The sequence below is a fragment of the Oryzias melastigma genome, linkage group LG4 (genome assembly GCF_002922805.2).
Source record: "Oryzias melastigma strain HK-1 linkage group LG4, ASM292280v2, whole genome shotgun sequence".
Classification (NCBI taxonomy): Eukaryota; Metazoa; Chordata; class Actinopteri; order Beloniformes; family Adrianichthyidae; genus Oryzias; species Oryzias melastigma.
In genome coordinates this window covers 19,120,848-19,131,257 of record NC_050515.1, presented here as the reverse complement: position 1 = coordinate 19,131,257, position 10,410 = coordinate 19,120,848, and positions in this window count along the sequence as shown.

Genomic DNA, 10,410 nt, shown 5'->3' with positions numbered 1-10,410 from the left:
TAATTTATTTCCATCTACCAAATGAAGCAAAAAGCCACACAAAGATTTTTGTTAAAAGACTACACAGGGGTTTTTGTTTAAAGACCTCCAATTGTGTTTAAATACCTATCGGAAAAGCAACTTGCTGTTAATTCTAAAAGTAAATTTACCACGGAAGGTTCAGTAATTATGTTTTAGCTACTGCCAATAAATTAAAATAAAAAGGGAAACTTTGAAGGAAATCTTGCAGGCTTTTTTTTCATCATTTCATGATGAAAAAAAAGCAATTTATTAAAGATAATTTTTAGATGGTTTATTTAACAGCTTTCATTTTGTTTTTGGTAAGCATTTCCTGAAAGTCTTTGAGACCATGCAGGGATTTTCATTTTAGAATCATGTCTGCTTTGGATTCAGCTCTGCTGGTCCCTTTTTATTTTTTTATGCTTTGACATCTCTTTAAATTCTTACCCCTTTTCAACTTGTATCATGTACTACAAATGAAAAGATTTTAAGAATTTCCAAGTTTTAAAAAAATGAGTTTTACTAGATTGTACATCTGAATACTTTATTAGCTGCAAAAGTATATATGTAATTAGGATTTACTTTTACCTTTTAAAACTGTATTTCGTCATTTACACCTCCTTAACCTTTTTGGCCTTTACCTTTTTTTTTGTCACCAAAGTAAAAAGTTTGGTAAAAATAAAAGGTTCGACTGTCCTCTCGATGTGAGTGTCCTTCCTTTCTTATTCAGCTGGACTTTGACCAGCCTGGAACACAAAAGACTGCAATTTTGCAGTGTTTAGAACCAGGACAACTTTGAATATCAGCTGCAGAGATTCACTTTTGACATTTTAATGCATATTTTTTATCCACTCACTTGTTTGTTTGTTTTTGACTGCATCACTGCATTGTCTGTTTTGTCCTGCTGAGATTTTGCAGCACAGTCATTTAAGTCCATCTAGGATGATATATCAAAACGTAGATTGAAAACTCAGTAAAAGTAAAATTTTATTCAAATAGAGCACATGAATGCACAAAAGCCAAGAAAGAGACAACATCAAAAAATAAAGGACTGTCAGTGGATGACAGCAAAAACAAATGAAGAAGAAAAGATATATTGAGAAGTCATCAAAGGATTTCTCAGAAAATCAACAAAATGTTTCCCTGAAAAAAAAAAAAAAAAAAAAAAAAGAAAAAATGTTTTTTGGAAGCAAAGTTTCATTTCATTGACACGTGCTGGGTGCGACGCATGAGACATGTGTTGTATACAGCTGGTGGTACTCCGGGGGATTTGTCTCTGCCTTGTGCACAACATGCTGGCTTACCCCATTACAAATGAGGCAGCTATAAAGAGCAGCAGATTCACCACAGTGCACAAGATCATAGTAAGGTAACATCTCTCAGACAGAAATGGCTCATATATTATCCTTCCTCCACGAATTGTTGTGTGAATACCACAGGTCTGACTGATGGGGAGGGGGGGGGTCGGAGAGGCATTTATGAATATGTATTGAACATGGGTTGTCACATTTGAAAAGCCTCATTAATCAGAACATATTCTTAAGCTTATCGTGCCAGAGGGGATCCAAAGATTAGCAAATGTTTCATTCATCATTTGGAGTGTTTGCTTGAAAAACAGATCCTCGCAACGATTCCTTTATGTTTAAGGAGCTTAATGCCTTTTCTCTGCCACCTCCAGATCCTTCACTCACTCTGACAGTCTCCCTGAGTCTGTACATGTCAGCATATCTTGACAGGCTTCCTAATATAAGCTAAGATATACATTTTGTGAAAGCGTTGGTTTTCAGATGAATGCTATCTGACCTGCTGTTCAAATGTGTCAAATTGAATATGTGGTTCTTTTGAAAAGGAAGATGGGGGAAAAAAATAATTATTTAGGGAGGACTATGTTATGTTGGGTTACTAAGCAAAGCACGCATCAGAATTGGTGCAGACATGCCACTAGAAATAAAAGGGGAAAAAAAGGAAAAGCATTAGATTTCGAAAAAATGTGTCAAAAATGTCAATTTGGTACAATGAATAAAGCATGCATGTTACCCCAATTTTCTCTAGTGTCTGTATTTTTTTTTTTTCCTTCACAGGATGGTTCTTGATTTAAAACAAATGTAAGGGTCTTCTTTTTCACAATGTTTTTTTTTTATAATTATCCTTTTTTTTTTTTTTACAAAGCATTGTGCAAATTGCTGTATTATTCACACGGTGTTTTTTCAAAAGCAGAATTGTTCCTTTTTCCTTTTGGAAAGGACTGATGAATCTGGAGTGTTCTTCAATCAAGCCACGTACTTGTTGTTCCTAATTAACATTCGATTACCAGAGGACCATGCGCTGCTGATTACCATGTTGAGGACTTCAGCGCTGTGGGCCAAAAAAGTCACTTTGACTTTTGATTGAAAGCAGTCAAAGGATATAAACAAATATATAATTTCAGAAAAAAAATGCAAACTGTGACACACAATCTATGGTACAAAAACAAATAGTTTTTCCTCTCTTACAGTATAAATAAAAGTGACATCAGACCTGTCGCTCTCTGCACTTTGATTGTTCTTCCATCGCGTTGATGGTTTATCTTTAAAAACACTAAACTGAAAGAAAGCTGCAATTTTAGCTTCTCTCATGCCTAGGTTTTACTGTAATCCATTTTTTTACACTGAACACCAGTAATCACATTTGTCTCTTCAAAGGAATTTTTGACAGAAAAACACAAACGGAAGCTAGTCATACAGACTGATCATTCTGTCTGTTGTAATGGTTGCTTTTAATTCCTTCCAAAGATTATTTAAATTGTGTTGTTTTCACACTGATGTATGGATTACTATATTTAAACCCATGCATATACTGTTTTATGGTAAATTCCGTTCTGTAGACAGCATTGATAAAGACTTAGCAGCGTTAGACAGCTCATCTATAAGTAAGGGCAAAATAATAGGATGTCAGTTGGCGTGGTGGTGTTTGGTAATAACACAAAAGAAAAACAGATTCATCGGGGGAGCAATGCTTTGGTATGAGTCAGAACACTGCAGTGTTTTAAGTCCAAAAAAATGCTTGTGTTTGTCCTGAGGCCAAAGAAAAAGCATCTTTTGCTGATGCTTTAAAATAACAGCTTTGTTAAGTGTGCATAGATGGATTGTTTTTGAAAAATGTGCAAAATGATAAACTTGAAACTCTCTTTTCATTTTGTGGAAGGGCGAAAGACAGATTCTGATTAGATATACAGTACTATTTTGAGGCAAACTGTACTATAATGTTAATTTATTTCTATTGTCTAAATTAATATACAATGAGCTTAAATAGTTACCAAATATTTTGTCCTGTGAAAAAAACAGGGGAAAACCTCGACCATCACAAGAGGAAAATGCTATAATCGGTTAAGAGCTTTACCCTGGCTGTTTACCAATGCGCTTTAGGATTATTATTGCACAGTCAAAATGGAAATTCATTAAGCCTGAACTGGAGAATGAGTTTGAAAACTAATGACAGCTGAATACAAGGTTGAATTCCACTGCTGGATGAAGCCATAAGGAATGAATTGAACACAAATCCCCACCTCTAAGAAGTGCACATCTTTGTGTGTGTGTGGATGGACTTTAAGATGATTACACAGAGAGGTAACCGCAGCAGACCATATCGCCTTTTGTGCAAAAAAGGTCAAAGCTGGACTCGCATGCTGTGACTCTTTAATAGTTATTCTGGAAAACTAAAGCAACTGTTTTACAATCATTTTAGGTTTTTCATGCTGTTAACGGTCACTTTTAGAACATATTTTGAAGGGAAAGTCAAACTATTTTATGTTTTAAAGACAAGCAGGCAAGCCATGGTAAAAAAAAAAGTAAAAAAAAAAAAACAAACAAAAAAACGGCTGTGTTCAGAAAAATATTTGTGTTCACCTATGTTTTCAGCAGTTTTACTCCTCCCCCAATAATAATTTTGAGTGAATTTAATTAATTGATTTTAATTTTTTTCTTCTAATCTTTTTTTCCAAGTTTGTTTCAGTATTCATATTTTGCCTACATGTTGCCGCGCTCGGGAACCATTTGGTGGTTTAACCCCCCAATCCAACTCCTTAGTGCTGAGTGTAAAGCAGGGAGGCACTGGGTCCCATTTTTAGAGTCTTTGCTGTGACTCGGTGGGGATTTGAACCCACAACCTTCCACTCACAGGGCGGACACTCTCCCACAAGGCCACTGAGCTGGTCGAGTAGTAAAGATAATGGTGGAGAGTACAAAAGTTACACCAAGCTTTTTTAATAATTAGAGAGTTTGGAAAAGTCTGCTCACCTTAAGGCTATTTTCAAACCAGACCAGGCCGATGCTGTACACTGTGAAGCCTGTCATGAGCTTTATGTATTGGTCCATGTTTCTTACAAAGGGACCTTTGTTGCAAGTAACAGGAAACCTAAGAGCTGTAGTCTCAGAGAGCTCTGAGCTCCAGGCTCACTGCATTCCCTGCCTGTTCTGACGAGATGACAGTCCTATTAGGACTGAACTACGAGGAATTTGCCTTACCTTGGCAAAGGATCCCTCATAGCCCCTGACAGCTATGGCAGCTGGTCATGGCAGCTTGCTGATGAGAGCTCTGCTACCTTCTCTTCCCACTGTCACTGCCATAACCAGTCATCCAATCCACTCCTTCAGTCAACCTTTCATTTGGCAAAAAAAACCTCTGAATTCTACATCGTTGATAAAAAAAAACCCTCACAACTAGACAAAATGAAATACATTTCTTGCTGAGTGGAAGAAAGCGCGAATCACCAGAGCGCTGTATAGAGTTGGCTGAGTGACAGGAAGGAGTTGAAAAGCACACAAACAATTTTCAAATTCATATTCAATCTTTCCACTTGTGGAAAACTTTAACGACACTCTTGGCATGCAATTTTTCTGGCTGACACTCCACACAACATTGATCAATAGAAAGTTGTCACCTGCAGCAGACAGGTGAGAAATGATGGAATCCCAGGTAAGTTCTTGCACAATAATCAGTGAAGCCAACAAATAAAGTTATTGTTAGCATATGCTTTAGGTTTACACTATGCTGTTATTATAGCTTTTATGTTATGTTTTCTTTGCCTTGCAACATTGATTAAGCTTCCATCATCCAAGGTATACAGATCAAAACAGAACTATAACCGAAATGCTATTGCATTGTTTCATGTGACAAACTGCCGGAATCGCAAATGAGGCCTGAGAAGCTCTTTTGTTCTAAAAAGAACCTAGATCAGGATGCAACCATCTTGAGGTGATGAGCAAGTGCCCCTTTGCCTTCCTTGGTCTGTCGTCTGGGAGTGGTGAAGACAGAAATCAGTCAGATAAAACTGATGTGGACATCAGGTGGAGAATCCACTTACAGCTTGTCTCGCCTGAGCTCCCTTTGACTGCTGGTGCACTCTGATACGCTGCCATTCCTCTGCAAGACAGTTCTATTTCTCCAGCCTCCTAAAGGCGTTCAGCAGTGACTAAACACTCCCAGATGACCTTATCAGTTGTTTTATTATTTCAGCCATGGAGGGGGGTTTCTGGGACACAAAGTGGCAGAGAGGCGTTTTCTACTTAGAGATTTAGCGAAAATTCCCTCTAACCTGTAGGGGGCCCAGTGGTCAGTCAATCGGTCAGTTTGATAAGGATTACCTTATATTAAAGATCTGTCTTTCCTTTTTTTTCAACATACTTCTTTTGTTCTTTACATTGAGAACTTATCCTTATAAAGTTTAAAACTGCATTTTCTTTCATTTTTATACACTATTTTTCTTCTTTAGGGAAATACCTGCTATCTTCCTGCAATGGTTTGTTTCTTTTGGGAAAGTAAACTGGTTAAATTAATTTCCGGCATCTTGGGAGACAAAGTTGCAAATAAACAAACAAACTGTTATTATTAGCAAAATTGCATTGGCAGATGATGCTCTCCATGAGAGCATTTACACAAATAGCCCTGGGATATCTACAGGCAGACACCAACCTAGAAAGTGCAAAGGGAGACATTGCATTGTGTGTTATTTATTGGACAACTCGCAAACAATTTTCTTTAAAGGACGAATGAAAAATGTGAAGGTATTAGTCACAAATAGTTTGGAACTACTGCGGACAAACATAAACTGAATATAAACATCTAATGATTTATTTTTTTTACTTTTTTGATGAATTATTTATGCAACATACAACAAAGAAATCATACAAATTCAAATCATTAGTCTCCAACATTTTTTTTTCATTTGTATTCACTGATTAACTACCAAAAAGTTTCCAGTTTGTCATCATCTGTGCCTTTTAGTTTCACAATCATTTCTGAAACCATCTTTATTTTTGACAATTTTTCTAGCAAAACTTCTCAAAAAGAAAAGAAAAATGGATGTCATCAAGCTCAGAAAAGATGTTCGATGAAAGAATGTTATAAAAGAGAGGTTTTGAAGTGCTGAAGCCATAAGTGGGAGGTTAGCTGGTTCTTAGTTTTTTCACATTGTGAGGTTTTTCTTTTAGATTTCACATATCGCAGAGAGTGACACAAATTCTCTAGCACTTTGTAGATAGCTTGCTGTGTCGAATAACATAAGTTGTTTGAACTAACCTCAAGTCGCTGCCAGGAAGTGAGTCAGCCGATGGGTTTTAGAGTAACATGACCTGTTTTGAGTTCAATGAAAAGCAAATGCACATCGCCAAATGTTAGATCATTAGTAAAGCTTACACAGCAGATAATAAAGGACCAGCCAGCAGTGGAAATGCACTGATTAAAGTAAGGACAACTTTTTTTTTTTTTTTTAACCTTTATTTAACCAGAGAAGTCCTGTTGGGATTATAAATCTCTTTTTCAAAGGAGCCCTGCAGGTTAAATACACATACACACCAGAGTACAATCAGCTATAAAATTATCTGTATAGTCTGTATCAATGGTTGCACTGATACTGTTAGCCACGGTTTACTGTTAAGCTTGATTTTACATAAAAAGGAAATGAATAAAATGTAAAAATAAACCAAATTTTCAAGAAAAGAGATAAAACATTAAACAAAGTTGTCTTTCTTTTGTTTGATGGCTTTGGCAACCATTTTCACAAACTAGGTTTGATACTGGAAGAAGAAATAATGAATAATATTCATACTGCATTGTCTGATTGGAGAGAAAAAAAACTTGTTCCTGCACATTTTTTGTTGAAAAGAGTGTATTTTATGAATGCAAAAATCTTGGAGAAACAGACGGAGTGACATCAATGAAGTAACAGGCGACTTTTGATTGGTTCCTACAAAGTCTATGTCAAATTTGCCTTTTTTTCCCCCTAAAATTATGCTTAGCAAATTGAATGCACAAATGTTTCTATAGATCTGAAAAAAAACAGAAAAAGTGGCAAAAACTGGAAGACAGCACCTCCACTTAAAGTTAAATTCCATCTAGGTACATCTATGGGGTAAAATATAAACTAGACAATAGTAAAAAAACAACTGCTTTGTTTATATTATAACACTTGTTTCACCCATCAAACTGTCTGATTTTTGAACTGTGTATAATTGACCATTCTCAGAGACTCAAGGATTCCAAGTGTTAACTGATTTTGATACGACATTTTTAAAAGAGACTATCTAGAAAATGGAATAGGTTCCCATTCCTCATTGAAAACTTTTCTTTTGTTTCGTAACTCCCAGGCCTTATTTTATTATACACCAATTGTGCCCTGCAGCATACAATATGTAAGATATGAAACAATTTCTCAAAGTCAAAGATGAATAATATCTGGAGAAGGAGTGCGAATGATTGAACGAAATCTGGGAAGCAATAAAAATAAAGCTCATTTTATGATGCAAATATACAACAATTAAGCTGGTGTGGTCATGAATATTGTATTTCAAGTGTGATTGAGTTTCACAAACAACAATCTGAACACTCAGTGTTTGTTGTGGCATAATGGAGGCAACAAAGTAAATTGAATGCAATGCAATAAAAGCTAAGAGTTAAAGTTAGAACTTAATGGTTAGTAAGATGTTTCCTCACTTTTCACAACTTCAGTGTGAGTTCATCTTCCAACACAACATAAAAATACTAAACAGATGTTAGCTTCATAACTTTAGCGACACTTTAATGAAAATATTCAACTCAGTCAGTTTCTGACTGAAAACATAACAAAATGTATCAATTAGCCGTTCTCTATTTCTTTTATCTGCAGTAATTAATGGACATTACAAAGAAGTAAAAGGTTAAGTGAATCCCTCTGCTGCTAAGAAGACCATAATAAATATTAACGAGATGAAGGAGAATAATTACGTCTGTGTGTCATTAATCATGACATTGGCCAGCATAAATGAGTGAAAGACTATATCTAAAGGGGGATCTTAAAAAATTGCATGTTTTAGTTTTACATGTTTTGTATGTTACAATTAAATGGTTGGATGCTGTGGTTAAAAAAGAAAAAAGTTAAGCAACTTAAATGAAACTTCAAACAACTTATATAAGTTATTGCATTTAAGAAAATCAAGGGTATCCTTTATGATAAAGGGTAGTTTGCATAACCAATAATACAAATGTGAATAATTATAATTATTGGCACAATTTGTTTCCCAGTGTTTAATATCTAAATACTTTTTTTAAAGTGTTGCAAAATCTGTGTAATTCCCCAAGGTGAAATGAACAGTAAAATAAAAACTGAATTATTTGTTGATTGGTTGAACAGTATCGTGATTTAAAAATGCATTTACACACAGATGTAAAAAGGATTTGCATCTCCTTTTGTAAAGACAATTTCTCAAACGAAAATCTAACACAAAATCTTTTTTTCATTTCATAGATTAAAAAAGGAATTACCTTTTCTATTTTTATTGTTTTCAATCCCCGCTGCATTTTCAAATCGGTTTTGCAATTCAGTTTGCAAAACCGCTGAGCCTTTCATTTAGTTTTTGTGGAACCCTTTATGCAGAGGCAAAAGGGAAACTGATATTGGAATGTATCTCAGGCTCTGATTGGTCACACTGTTGCACATGCTATACTGTCATTGGCTGTGTCAGAAATCCGTCACTACTCACTATATAGTGCAATAAATAGTGCATTCACCCTTTTCTATTGCTGTCCAAATCTACAATCTACAAATCCTGTCCCCTTGAAAAACCAGTCTGCATCGATGATACCAAATTAACAAATGACTACAATGCATTGCGTTTGAACATTTTTTGCAAAAAAAGGATGAATTATTAAAAAAAAAAAAAAAAAAGTAAAACCATAAATAAAATGACTCAAAAGTTTGTCATTATAATTTTTCCTGGTGCTGCGCCCCTCCTTGCCTGACGCAGCCCATGTTGAAGCTTCGTAGAGGGGAGGGGTACGCACTTTAAGGAGGAAAAAGCAGCAAAACAAGCCCTTAAGGATAGCTTTAAGGTAAAAACAGGAAGGAGAAGGAGGAAAAAACTGATTGAAAGCAGAAGTTTATCTGTTTTATTTACATTCATTTTGTTGACAATTCTCATATGTGCAAATGGGTTAGGATTGAACTCACTTGAAGGACAAATAATCAACATTTTTGCATAGTTTGGTGAAATGAGCAACAAGACATGTTATGTGTTATTCTCCTTTTGTATGCAATAAATTGTAAATCTTGTTTGGTTATTTGTATGACGTGCTAACACAAATGAAACAATAATAAAACTCAAAGCTGTGTAGATGATTTGCTCTCCAAATAAATCTCTCTTTTTATTGATAGAAAGGGATATCTTGCTGTTTGTACCTGCAGTGCTGCAGCAGGAAGGCATGTTTTTGTTAAAGCCTCTTCCTCAAAAAGGAAAATCGCTGTTGGGTGATGCTAAATAGTGCCTTTATGTTAAATAGACAATGACAATGCAGTCTAATAGAAGTAGTAGAAGGAATAACTTGCACTGTTCAAAAAGAGTGGGAAACAAATGCTAAAAGTGTTAAAAATAGCCGTTCATTTTTTTTGTCTTTTCATTATAGTTAGAGATAATTGTTATTGGCCTGTGTTATTCACTCTGATGTAGTTTGTGTTTTTTTTTCTTTCTAAAGCAAAGCTTTTATGCATTTATGTAAACAAAAATATATAAACAGGCACTTATACAGTAAATAGTGACCCTCAAAGTAAAGATTTATGTAACAGTTTGGTTTTCAAACTTACAGTAAAACAACAAAGATTTAGTAATGTGATAAAACAGGAGTTTTCATTATTTATATATACAGTATATATACAAGCTAGTTACATTTCCACACCGACATAAAACTTAATTGATCTTTGGTGCAACATGGAACTTTTTCAGTCTCCTGCAAATATGAGAATTTCACAGTAATAAAAGAAACAGTCGGCTTGTCTGCTTTAACTAAAACTAACAGCTTCCAAGAAAGACAAATCAATTCCACACTTTTACTGTGAAGTCACGCAGTTATTGAGTTACTTGCTCATCTTGCTCTCATCGTTTTTTTTTTTTCTTTTTTTTTTTT